This window comes from Gossypium hirsutum, chromosome A12 (assembly GCF_007990345.1).
Source record: "Gossypium hirsutum isolate 1008001.06 chromosome A12, Gossypium_hirsutum_v2.1, whole genome shotgun sequence".
In the NCBI taxonomy this organism is placed as follows: domain Eukaryota; kingdom Viridiplantae; phylum Streptophyta; class Magnoliopsida; order Malvales; family Malvaceae; genus Gossypium; species Gossypium hirsutum.
Window position 1 is genome coordinate 66401002 of NC_053435.1, and position 14359 is coordinate 66415360.

General features: G+C 35.2%; 1 non-coding gene across 1 annotated transcript; it reads right to left on the minus strand.

The window, feature by feature from the left end:
- Positions 1 to 14014: 14014 nt before the first annotated feature.
- Positions 14015 to 14121, minus strand: LOC121211551 (small nucleolar RNA R71). Its single transcript, XR_005906775.1, has one exon. It is a non-coding gene; the product is annotated as a small nucleolar RNA R71 (small nucleolar RNA).
- Between the last annotated feature and the right edge of the window lie 238 nt (positions 14122 to 14359).

A 14359-nucleotide genomic window follows, 5' to 3' on the forward strand; every position in this document is an offset into this window, starting at 1 on the left:
TTCCAATTTGACTAAAAATAGGCTATAACAGCAGGCCCCATTTCATAGCTCGTGTGAGCACTATTGAAAAGGAAAGGTTATGGTTATATGGAGAGGCACACTATCTGTTTGCGTTCCTAAGTATCCAATGTAATTCTAGTTGGTTCAACGGGTAAGCAAAGGTTAATGACAAGGAGTGTATACAATTGAATAATGGTTTGTAATATTATGAAAAGGATAATGTGATAAATGATGTGTACATGAAAATCTACTTATGATATGGTTGAACTTATATATCATGTATGAACTTACTAACTTGTGAGTTTGGTGGTGCTTATATAGGATTTTACTAAGCCTATGAACATGGTAATGATGTTATGTATAATAAATAAATTGAGTTTAAGAATAGTAAGTTATGTTTTATTTTATACGAGCTTACTAAGCACTAGTTGCTTATGTAGTTATTTTCCTTTGTTTCATAGATTATCAGAAGCTCGATGTGTAACATCCTGAAATAGGGCTTAGTTAGAATAGTGGTTTCGGGACCATAAATCTGACATCAAAATAATTATTTTATGATTATTATGAGGCCTAAAATATGAGTATATGCATGTGTTAAAATTTCATAAAGAAATTCTACGTATAGGATGTCCAATTGGAAATTAGGGACTAAATTCAATAAATTGTAAAACTTGGATTATAGAAGCAATTTGTATGAAATTGCTTTGGATTATGAATTAGAAGGTCTTGGAGATCAATTTTCCCAAGTTCTAAATTTTTGGACAAAAATGGGCTTGCATGGATAAAATTTTAAAGAAAGGGTATAAGGGCATTTTGGTCATTTGTCATCTTAATGAATTAAAATAGAAGAAATCAAGCCAAAATCAGCCATTTTCTTCTCCATGGCTACTGAAAATTGAAGAGACACCATAGCTAGGGTTTTCAACATTTCCACCATCAATATTAAGTGCTCTCAAGCCCTGTTTTTCATGTTCTTTGTATTTTTGAAGTCCCGGTAACTTGCTCTCTCCATTTCTACCCATATTTCATGCTAGGGTTCATGTTTAAAAATTTACCCATGCATGAGTTGCATGTATTTTGATGGATTATGGAGGAATATGAAAGATAAATCTGTGATAAACATCTTTTCGAAGCTAGTTTTCATAAAAAAACCCTTATAGGGACTAAATTGCAAAAGATGTAAATGTGTAGTAAGAATGGGGAAGAAAATGAAAAATGTGGGTTGCCATAATAGAGAAAAATGTTTGGTTAGGCTTGGGTAAGATAGAAATTTCATGTGTTTCATTATACGAGCCTAAGGACTAAATCGTAAAAATGTCAAAGGTTAGGGGCAAAATGGTCATTTGGACCAGGGGTAGTTATTAAACTCGAAATGTATAATGTGAGGTATTAATTGTAACACCCCTTACCCGTACCCGAGGCCGGGATAAGGTACGAGGTGTTACATACAAACATTAAACTAAAATACAGGCCATAAAATTTCATTCATATTTCAAAACGTTCATTCCCTTACACATAGTCCCTTATTTGAGTCCACGAAGCCCAAAACATACTTTAGAAAGGGTTCGGGACTAAACCGAGAACTTACAAATATCTTCAAAATTTCATGCTTTAAGGCTCCACATGCCCGTGTCCCAAAGTTGTGTTCCATACACGGCTGAGACACATGGTCGTGTTTCTGCCTGTGTGGAATATACCTAGGCTATTTTCCAAGCTTTGGTCAACCTTAATCTCTTACACACTTATACAAAATCAAAAGCATAAAACATGGTATTCATTTAATGATTAAATATTCTCAATTAATCCACAAACATAGCATTTGTATGTCATCATACATGTGTCTCTCATACTCATTTTACCTTGTTTATTATAGTACCACTTATACATTTATACCAAGATTACCATCTTACCAAATATCTTTAGCTTAATCATCAAGCATTCATATTTAAAACTAGATCATATAATTATAAAATACCACAATTCAGATGCGCAAAATAACATGTTTGCCTGAAACATTTCAATTCAACTCCATACCCAACAAGCATTACATTGAGACTAGTCATATATATATACATGTCATGATACATATCATTCTCTTTCTGTTTTCTTATAAACACATATCATTTATTTCATTATATCAATATTTCATATACCATAGTTTCCATGTATTCCACATATATTTATTTTCCTCCTCCTCCTCTCCATTCCACATCCTTAATGTATATAGCATCCTTGTAAGTACGATTTCACAATTTACTAATAAATTCTCACATCAAACTGTCCACATGAGTCATAGTCACTTACTTATTTATAATTCGAGCTACAGAGATCCAAATTAAGATTTGTAAATTTAACCTGAAACTAGACTCACATATCTTTCAACCATAAAATTTTCATAATTTTTGGTTTAGCCAATTAGTACAGTTTATTCATTAAATTTTCCCCTATTTCACTTTCTGACAGTTCTGACCTCTCTTCACTAAAAATTAATTATCTCACAGTACAAAACTCGGATAATGTTCTTGTTGATTTATCTTGAAAATAGACTCATTAGGGATTTTAAAAATATAATTTTAATCCTCTAATTATTTTTATCCAAATTTTTTTGATTTTTCAAATTCAAAACAGGGGATCACGTAATCATTCTGAACCAGTCTCACAAAAACATAAATATCTCAAAATATAGAACTTTTTTCCTTGCTCTGTTTCTTTTATCTAAAAATAGACTCATTAAGATTTAATTTTATATCTCATTAAGTCTCTGATTCAATTTATAATATTTTTTGTGATTTTTCAAAATCACATCACTGCTACTGTCCAAAACAGTTTTATTGCTAATTCACTCTTTCACACTTTCTTTGTATTAACCTCATTTTAACATACATATCACAAATCATTTTCACCACATTTCATACATCACAAGTATATGCCCATGATCACAAGGTCACCATAAAATCATCCTCATGTATAACTTACTTGTTTATAACATTACCACCTCCTGGTCACTTAATGAACACATCATTCATATAACCAAGTTCCTGCACTTATTCATCACAAAACTCACAAAGCAATACATAGAGAGTCTCCCGTTGAACACTTCGGATCAATCCTCGATACTTGGTGGTTTCAGCACATAGCTCCACCCATCATATAGTTTGGCTCTCTTGTACACATGGTGAACACTCAGTACCACCCATGTGACCTAGCCAATTTATCTCGTAGCTCTCTTGTCTACATGGTGTCCTTCACCTGGAACCACGCATGCGACCTAGCTACATATATCCCGTAGCTCTCTTGTCTACATGGTGTACACATAGTATCACCCATGTGACCTAGCTACATCATAATGTCTTGTAGCTCTCTTGTACACATGATGTGCACTCAGCACCATACATGTGACCTAGCTACATACTATTTGTATCATCCAATCTTTCCGAAGGTTCAACCAGGATTTATCTCTCTTTTCCAACAATTTCACCAATCAAGTAATTATGCACAAACATATTTCCAATATTATTATAAAATATCATAATACAAGTAATATTGATGTATTACTTACATATAAACTTACGTCTCATTTAATATCAAGGCAATAACATTAAATTACACATTGCCTTATTAAAAATCATATGAACTTACAATTTCCCATAACTTACAATTTCCCATAATATCCATAATCATAGAAATCACATTTATGTATGATAATTCAATGCACTTCATGTACCATAGACATATTTTTAAATGAATTCATAAACTTGGCATCGTAATCATTTAATTTAACATAATTCAATTAATTCACTAAATTTAACTTTCAAATATAAATTACAGCATTATTGCTGTATTATTATCATACCAACTTACATACTTTCAACACCTTGAAAATCATAATAAATATATCAATTTTACATTGAAACATGCATAAATTAATGATTATTATACATATGAACTTACCTCGATACTAAAACGACTATTTTACCAACTTTCCCAATTTTCGATTTCTCTCATTCTAGGTTCAAATCTCATTTTCCGGGATCTAAAACATCATATTTTTTTTATTTAATTAATGTACTATTCAAAACAGTCCTTACCTCAAACTTTTACAAAATTACAATTTTGCCCCTAAACTTTTGCATATTTACACTTTTGCCCCTAGGCTCGGGAATTAAACTTCATCCCTTATTCTTATGTTTTATGACATGCTGATCACTTTTCCCTTCTATGGAAACATCAAATTCTCACTCTAACATATACTTATGACTATTAGGTATTTTTACGGATTAAACCCGTTTACTCGTTTTCACTCAAAACCGAGTAACACAAGTTGTTTAACATAATTTAAAACCTTATATTCTAAAAAGAAAAATAAAAACATTTCACCTATGGGTATTTTTCCAAATATGAACCCTAGCTTAAATTATTGCTAGAATAAGCTTAATCAAATTACCGGGATTCCAAAAACGTAAAGAACTTGAAAAATAGGGTTAGAACGGACTTACTATTGAGATTGGAAAGCTTGAAAACCCTAGCCATGGCTTCCCCCATGCTAATTTCGGTCTCCATGAAAAAGATGAGTCAATTTTGGCTTTATTTTCCCTTTTTATTTCTTTTTATTACCAAATGACCAAAATGCCCTTCCTTACTAAACTTTCAAAAATTCCATCCATGTCCAATTTCGTCCATCAATTAGAAATTGGTCAAATTGCTATTTAAGACCTCCTAATTAATGTTTCAAAGCAATTTCATACTAGAAACTTCTAGAATGCAGGTTTTTCAACTTATTCAATTTAGTCCCTAACTTCAAATTGAGCACTTTATGCATAGAATTTCTTCACGAAATTTTCACACAATCATGTAATCATATCATAGACCTCAAAATAATCATAAAATAATTATTTCTATCTCAGATTTTGCAGTCCCGAAACCTCTGTTCCAACTAGACCCAATTTTGGGCTATTACATTAATGAATTAATTTTGCTGTTATAAACCCCGAGGAACAAATTTCGGAGGTCGATCGTGGTAAATGCAAAGTTTCAGAATAACTGAAACTCAATCCTGAAAAGAATACCAGGTAAGCTTGGATAATTTGAAGTAAACCCTTAAAATGTATAATTGTATGCTTTATGAATGCTTGGTGATTGCATTTATTATTGGTATGAAATATCATAGAAATGTATATTGATGATAACATGTGAAAGATATCTCAGTTGAGGTTGACAAAAGGGAAATCAATGGATAACCCCTCATTGACATGTGAACCGAGATACTTCATGTGTTGTAGTAAGGATTTAGCCCAGACGGGTAATCCGAGATCTCAAGTATGAAAAGGAATCCAGGCCGAACGGGTGTTCCTTGAATGATCAAGCCTCCCGAAGAATATATGTACATTATAGATTTAGCCCGGACGGGTAATCTGATTAGGGTCTGAATTTAGCCTGGACCGGTAATTCAGATCTGAGCTCATTAAGGGTGTTGTCACTATAAGAGATTTAGTCTGAATTGGTAATCTTGACATCACCTTACGAGTTCATGATATGGGGGATTTAGACTGGACTGGTAATCCTACCATATGATGTGAGGTTTGCGAGAGTGCATATATGGAATGATCATTCCTATGAATTGACGGATAATGAGTAATCCATCGAGTTTTCCTAGAAATTCAACGAGATTATTATGGGATATGCATACATGATGAAATATGAATGATTAGCTCATCTAGTTAAATTACATGATGATTATGTGACTAACTCATTAATTGAGTGTATGTGATAGGAAATCATTTCATATTGGATGAATTCTTGACTTAAGTATGGATGTATGCTAATTACTTGGTAAGTTTACTTTCCGATTATTATAGCTTACTTAAGCATAAAAATGCTTATTCCCTCTCTTTTCCCCTATTTTCAAAGCTTGAGGACTCATAAGGATTGGAAGACGATTGGAGAGTCAACACATTATCAACTGGTCAAGCTTTGGTATAAAGACACTACTATTTTATTAATGACATGTTTAGGGTGAGTATTTTGTCATAAGTGTCATTTGAATTGCCAAATGAAGACATGTAAAGATGTACCCATCATTTTGTATAAGACCATGGAAAATGGCAAATTTGAAAGTAGGCTATGACCTACCTTTATCTGCATGTTCATGCTCTATTATGATGGAATGCTACAAGTGGCAATGAGTTCAAAAACGAGCCAAGTTCTGTATTGTAATACTATAACATAAGAACCCATGAATACTAAATGGGAAATAACCTTTTCATGTGAAACCAATGATATGAGGTTTCCACACTAGGAGTCTTATTAAGATTATTTATAAGTGTAAGTGTAAAATCATGTTTTCTCTCAAACTTGCAAATTTCTTTCCATAAGAAGTAAGGAAGGGTGACCGAGGCTTGGAAAATAGCCCAACAGCGTCCACATGGATAGACACACAGGCGTGTGTCTAGGCCGTGTCTGGCACACGGTTTCCTCCCACTGGCGTGTGCTATGACCGTGTGTCCCCTGCACCTAAAACTTTAAATCAAATTAGTACGCGGGGTGAAGGCATGGGCATGCCCAACGATATACAGGCGTGTGAGCCCACACGGCCTACATACACAGGCGTGTGGCCTCCCAAAGCTAGAAATCTATTAAGTCGCCCAAAGTTTCCCGAATGTTTTCAGTCTAGTCCTGAACCATTTTAATGTAAGTTTTAGACCTCGATGACCTTTTTGAGGGACGAAAATATATGTTTTAATAGTTTTAAATTTTGGGCAAAATTTAGTGACCTGATTTTGGTATGTTTATGAATGTTTAAGTCTGGTAATACCTTAACCCTGTTCCGGTGTCAGATACGGGTGAGGGGTGTTACACGATCGGTTGGAAGCTTATCAAAGATCTATCACACTATCTAGAAATCACTTTCATAGTTTTTGAGTCATTTTGGCTAAGGTTATAAATGACACATATAGGACTTTATATTATGGTAATTTTGAATATGTTAGTGATCAACTTGGTATGAATATGTCATTAGAGTATGTATTTTGTATGTTAGACTTCAAATGCTTAGGCAAGTTTAAGTCTTTTGGTCACTTTTAAGTACTTGTAATATATGGTCCTTTTGGTATGTTTGTGATGAAAAGTGAACGGTTATAATTGATGTCATTAGGTAGTTAAATGAACTAGTTTTTTTTGTTTGAAATGTGGCAATATTACCTTGTTTTAGTATAAATTTGGTGCCTTTTGAATGGCATATTGGTTAGATGAAATAGGGTGATTGAATTGGTATGTTTTTGTGTATTTGAAAGGTGGTTTGGTCTATTGAATGTATGTACAAATGGAGAGGATGATTGTAACACCCCTTACCCATATCCGACATTGGTACAGGGTTCGAGGCATTACCGAGCTAAAACTGTAACATTGACACAAAATCGGCCATAAAATTTTGTTCGAATTTTAAAACTTTTCAATTTCATGCAAGTTGTCCCCTATAAGGGCCTACGAGGCCCAAAACATACATCGAAGGTGGGTCAAGACTAAACTGAGGTCTTTAGAATATTTTAGAATAACAAAGAAAAATTTTCTACTTTGGGGAGTCACACGCCCATGTCCTTAGCCCGTGTAACTCTCTGACTATAATATCATCATACAATTAGGGTCACACGTCCAAGTCACACACCCGTGTGCTTAGGCAATGTGGCGAATTAAATTCTCAAAATTAAGTGCAGACTTCACACAGCCTAGGCGCACGCCAATGTTCTAAGGCCGTGCCTGCCACATGGCTGAGACACACGATCGTGTCTCTACCTATGTATTTACTACTGGGCATTCTGTTTGCATTAATTAGGGTGTAGGGGACACACGGTCTAACCACATGCCCATGGGGTAGACCGTGTTGAAATATTTTAGGCTATTTTCCAAGCCAGTTGTCACCCTTAAATGCTCATTTGCTTATTCGTCTAAGATGGCATGCAAACTAGTATATTTGGTCACTTGAAAACTTATAAACATGATTATTTCATGCCTTTGTAAGGACAACATGACACTTATCCAAAACATCATAATTTCATATGGCCTTCCACACCAATTTCATATTCATTCATTAGGCTAACCCTACTTTTCAATTACCTAATCATACCATAGATTTGGCATACTTATTAACCATGATTTATTCACTTACACATGTGCCATTCATCACACATCTCATCCACAAACAAACACATCAAACATAAAACATTGCATGCATGCATAATTAATTAGGGTTACAACCCAAATAATCAATATAGATCATATCACATGGCCGTATCAAAATAAAACAAATATTTCCATAAGCCAACACATTTGACTAGACCAATATGACATATAAAAAAAAGACCAAGTCCCTGTACATGCCATACTCAAAATATTGAGACTAACTATACCCCAAATGTCTAGTTGATAGCGTGATCGGGCCTCCGACGTCCTTCGATGCCCGAGTTGGCTTGGCAATACTATAAGAAAGTAAGAAAGGGAAGGGAGTAAGCATAAAGCTTAGTAAGTTCACATGCAAATAAATAGCAACATGATCACATATATATAAATTTATGACATAACCTAGATTTACTTAAGTGGTATCATGAACTCATAGATATAACTCAAATTTGTAAACATAACTTATGCATTTTCAATCTTACCAAACATTCGTCACATATCGAGCTCATTCAGATGAGTTTATCGTACATGCCTGTACCAACTCAAATCACACTGTCATATTCTCTCTTCATTGATTTACTTGTCGATTAACTCACAAGTTTAACCATTGAATAATTGGAATATTATTGGATACGCGGAAGACTTGCACATAGTGCATCAAATGTGGCCACATGTTACCTCATATCACAATCACATATTGATCCCTCACGAGCTACTCACGAGCCTGCTCATACAAGCTGACAAGTACTCGCAACACATGCCAGGCTACCCAGCCACCGGTAGGACGTACAAGACCAGCACCCAAATTCACATATCATAAACACACATATTCATGAGATCATATCCACATAGTTCCTAGTGACATGTCACATTGTATCCTAAACTATTCCTAAGGTTCAAACAGGATTTTCTCGACATCTCGTGTTCGTTGAATTCATTCATAATCTCTTGTTCATATGTTACAACATCATTCATACACTTGACATAATAATTAATCATATAAAATCATACATTAACAAATTATTAAAAACATGATATATCATTGCATTATTTACACATGAACTTACCTCGATACAAAATAGGGATAATTTATACGATTTAGTCTAAAATCTTGTTCTTTCCTCGGTCTAGTTTCGGACTCCGTTTTTCTTGATAATCAAGCTTGAAAGTTGAAAAAAACCTAGCTATGGTGTCATGAGTGTTTCGGCCAAGCATGAAAAAGACGAGCATATTTTTGCTTTAACTTTCCCTTTTTATTCTTTTAATTACCAAATGACCAAAATGCCCTTAGGGTCTTTCTTTAAATTTTTTCCCACACACGCCCATTTTTGTCCAAACTTTTATAAATTGGTTAAATTGATAATTAAAACCTTCTAATTCATAATCTAAAGGAATTTCATGCTAAAAGCTTCTAGAACACAAGTTTTGCATCCTATCCAATTTGGTCCCTAAAGTACAATTGGGCATTTCATGCATAGAATTTCTTCATGAAATTTGCACACAAGCATGTAATCATATCATAGGCCTCATGAGAATCATAAAATAATTATTTCTATTTTGGATTCATGGTCTCGAAACCACTATTTCGACTAGGCCCTAATTCGGAATGTTACAATTCTCCTTGGTCTCCCACGTAGCTTCTTCAACCGCTTGTCTTTGCCATAAAACTTTCACAAGGGCAATACTTTTGTTTCTAAACTGCTTGACTTCCTGGGCCAAAATCTTAATCGGCTCTTCACCATAAGTCATATCAGGTCAGATCTCGTCCTCTGTCAGTGAAATCACGTGGGAAGGATCGGATCAATATCGATGCAACATAGACATATGGAACACATCATGAATAATTTCGAATTCAAATGGCAAGGCTAACCGATAGGAAAATAAATTGATATCAATGCCCTACTCTCTCAGTAATCTCATATGGTCCAATAAAGCATGGGCTTAATTTTCCTTTCCTACCAAATCTCAAAATCTTTTTCCACGGGGACACTTTCAAAAATATTTTATCACCGACTTGAAACTCAATCTCTTTCCGTTTCAAGTCGGCGTACGATTTCTGTCTATCCGAAGTGGCTTTTAGACAAGCTCGAATCTCTTTTACCTTTTCTTCGGTTTCTTTACCCAATTCAACTCCATGAATCTGATTCTCTCTGAGTTCGGTCTAATACAAAGGCTTTCAGTACTTACGCCCATACAATGCATCATAAGGCGCCATTTTCAAACTCGACTGAAAACTGTTGTTGTAGGCAAATTCTACGAACGGTAAATAATTTTCCCAATTACATTGGAACTCTAGGACACAACACCGCAACATATCTTCAAGGATCTAGATTACTCGCTTAGATTGACCGTCGGTTTGCGGATGGAAAGCGGTACTAAAATTTAATTTTGTACCTAAAGCCTCTTGCAACTTCTTCCAAAATCGCGAAGTGAACCTCGAATCTCTATCCAATATAATCGATAAAGGCACTCCATGTAACCTCACTATTTCAGAAATATACAACTCGACTAGCTTGTTAAATGAATAGTCGATGCGTACCGGTATAAAATGAGTCGATTTGGTCAATTTTTCAACCACAATCCATGCTGTATCTTTCTTGCTTGGTGTCAAAGGTAAACCTGTCACGAAATCCATAGTAATATGGTCCAATTTCTACTCGGGAACCATCATGGGATGAAGTAAGCCTGAAGGTACTTGGTGTTCAGCTTTTACATGTTGACAAATCAGGCATCTTGAAACAAACTCAAAAATATCTCTTTTCATACTTGGCCACCAATAAAATTTTTTCAGATCATTGTACACTTTCGTACTACCTGGGTGCATAGACGAACAATTGCTATGGGCCTCAAGCAAAACCTTCTGAATCAACTCATTATTCTTAGGAATACAAATCCTATCTCGGAACATTAAGCAACCATTAGCACTAATCCAAAAACCTGATTCTATATCCGATCCATATTGACTCTTTTGGCTTGCAATTCACTATCACTTTGTTGAGTTTTAAAAATATCTTGAAGAAATGTTGGTCTAGCTCTCAACTTGGCTAGAATTGAACCATCATCTACAAAGGCCAACTGAGTGTTCACAGCCTAAACGCGAACAAAGATTCCCTACTCAAGGCATCGGCGACCACGTTCTCCTTTCCCAGGTGATAATTAATCACTAGCTTATAGTTTTTTTATCAACTTTAACCATCTCTGTTGCCATAGGTTCAAGTCCTTTTGAGTCATCAAATACTTTAAACTTTTATGGCCAGTATACACCTGACATTTCTCACCATACAAATGATATCTCCAAATCATCAATGCAAACACAATGGCAGCCAACTCTAAATCGTGTGTTGGATAATTCTTCTCATGCAATTTCAGCTGCCTTGAAGCATAAGCTATTACCTTGCCCTCTTGCATAAGCACACAACCCAATCCATTCAAGGATGCATCACTATACACCACAAATTCCTTTCCTCGCTCAGGTTGTACTAAAATTGGAGCCTCAGTCAACAATGTCTTTAGCTTCTCAAAACTCTATTGGCATTTTTTGTCCATTCGAACTTAACATCCTTCTGTAACAGTCTCGTCATCGGAGTAGCAATCATGGAAAATCTTTTAACAAACCGTTTGTAGTAACCAGATAAGCCTAGAAAGCTTCTAACCTCTGACACATTTCTCGACGGTTTCCATTCAACAATAGCCAAAATCTTACTCGGATCAACTCGAATGCCATCACCCGAAACAATGTGTGATAAATCGTAAATTATACATATTTTTACCCCATGTTTAATGCATTTTATAGTTGACTTCTTATTGGAATTGGTGAATTCGATGCTCCTAATGCTTTAATTTCATGTTTTGTACTCAGGAGAGCACCAAGAGTCAAAAGGAGCCAAAAACGAGCCAAAAAGGGACAAAACGGACCAAATCGAGAAGATGACACAGCCTAAGCCTTGCCACACGGGCAGCTCACACACCTATGTCTTTCGAGGGTGTCGACCAAGGCTTTCACGATTCACACGGCCTGGCCATTGACCCAGACGGTTGTGTGCAATTTAATGGATCGAACACAGCCTAGCAATCACGTCACATGGTCGTGTCACACGGGCATGTCCCTGCTGAGCCCAAGTTAAATCCAATTCGAAAAAAACCACTTTGGAAGGTTTCTAGGCGTTCCAAAGCCTATAAATACACACTAGAGGAGGAGAAAAGGCGAGACAGAGAAGAGGGGTAAGGAATTACCCCAAGGAAGCCAATTGATCCATCTTATAAGCCGGATTCATCATCAAGACTGAAGATTTCTTTATGTTTTGTATTCTTTATGTTTTGTATTCTTTATTCTTCTGAGATGTTTTCTTATTTAGTTATGAACTAAATCCCCTAAATACCTAATGGGAATGAAACCTAATACTAATCTTGTTATTATTTTCTGAATCATATGATAAATATTTAACTTGTTTTTAATTATGTGTTCTTAATTCTTGTTTCAATATCCCAGGATACTGATTCAAGACACGCTCTTATTCAGAGGAGGAATAGACCCTGTCTAAGAGTACATTTTCCATAATTAAACAGAGTTGATTGCGCGCCTAGAAATAGGGTGACAAGATTTTACTGGATTAGGGTGAAACCTAGTAAGGGGATCCATAGATCGAGTTAATGCAATCCTAGAGTGTTAAATAGAGAAAAGTCTCGGTTATTCAATCTAGGGATTAGACGTTATTAGTCTTGAATAGGGATAATAACATAACTTAGGGATCTCTATGGAACAAGTTGAATGAATAAACCATCCGATTCGGAGCTAGAATAACAAGTAAAGTCTAGGTTGATTTTTCCTTAGGTATTTTCTCAAGTCAATCGGTTTTCCCAAAACCAATTCCCAATTCTTTTCTCTGTGCGTTCTTAGTTTAAATAATTAGTTAATTAAAACAAACCTTTTTATTTTTAGGCTAGATAATAAAAAGATAGTTATTACTAGTAGTTTTGGTTCCCTTGGGTACGATATCCCCGTCTTGCCATTACTATACTACTGTTCGATAGTTGCGCTTGCCTTTTCGTCGTGATAATAGTTAGTCTAGGTTTGATCTTTATTATAAATATTTATTACTTGTTACGAATCACGCGATCAAGTTTTTGGCACCGTTGCCAGGGAACTGAAATATTAGGAACACTTAATTTTTATTACGTTAGCCATTTATTTTTCTTACAATTTAATTTAATTTAATTTTTATTATTTATTAATTTACTAATTCTTTCTCTTGGCAGGTTTTTAGTGTTTATGACTAGAAGAAACCCGTCAGGACCATTACTTTTTGACGAAGAAATCGATCGTAGAATTCGAAAAAATCAAAGAGAAATAAGGCATAGCTTACGATACACGGAGAATGAGCGAGAAGACGATACTCAGCCCCTAACCGAAGAGATGGCCGAAAACCCAGGCGATCAGCTGCCTTCTGCAATTGCAGCTAATCAAAATCCTGCTCCAAATACTATGTATAATTATGCTAAACCTTCGTTAACAGGAACTGAGTCTAGTATAGTTAGACCTGCTATTGCTGCGAATAATTTTGAACTAAAACCTAACACTATTCAGATGATACAACAGTTTGTTCAGTTTGATGGTTTGAAGGATGAAGATCCCAAAGCTCACTTAGCAAATTTCCTGGAATTTTGCGATACATTCAAAATTAATGGTGTTTCTGATAATGCCATTTGTCTTCGGTTATTTCCCTTTTCACTGAGAAACAAAGCTAAATAGTGGTTGAACTCGTTACCATAAGGGTCTATCACTACTTGGGAACAAATGACAGAGAATTTTTTACTAAAATATTTTTCACCGGCTAAAACAGCTAAATTACGTAATGATACCTCTTCTTTTGTGCAGATGGATTTAGAAACACTTTACGATCCATGGGAGAGATACAAGGACTTACTAAGAAGGTGCCCTCACCATGGGTTACTGCTTTGGCTTCAAGTACAAACATTCCACAATGGCCTGAATCCCTCGACTCGGCAAATGGTTGACGCAGCCACTGGAGGAACCATCAATAATAAAACACCGGAGGATGCCTATGAATTTATAGAGGAGATGTCACTGAATAACTATCAGTGGCAAGTTATAAGGACTAAGCCAACAAAAACAGCCGGCATTTAGAACATCGATTCAGTTACTATGCTGTCAAATCAGGTAGAACTT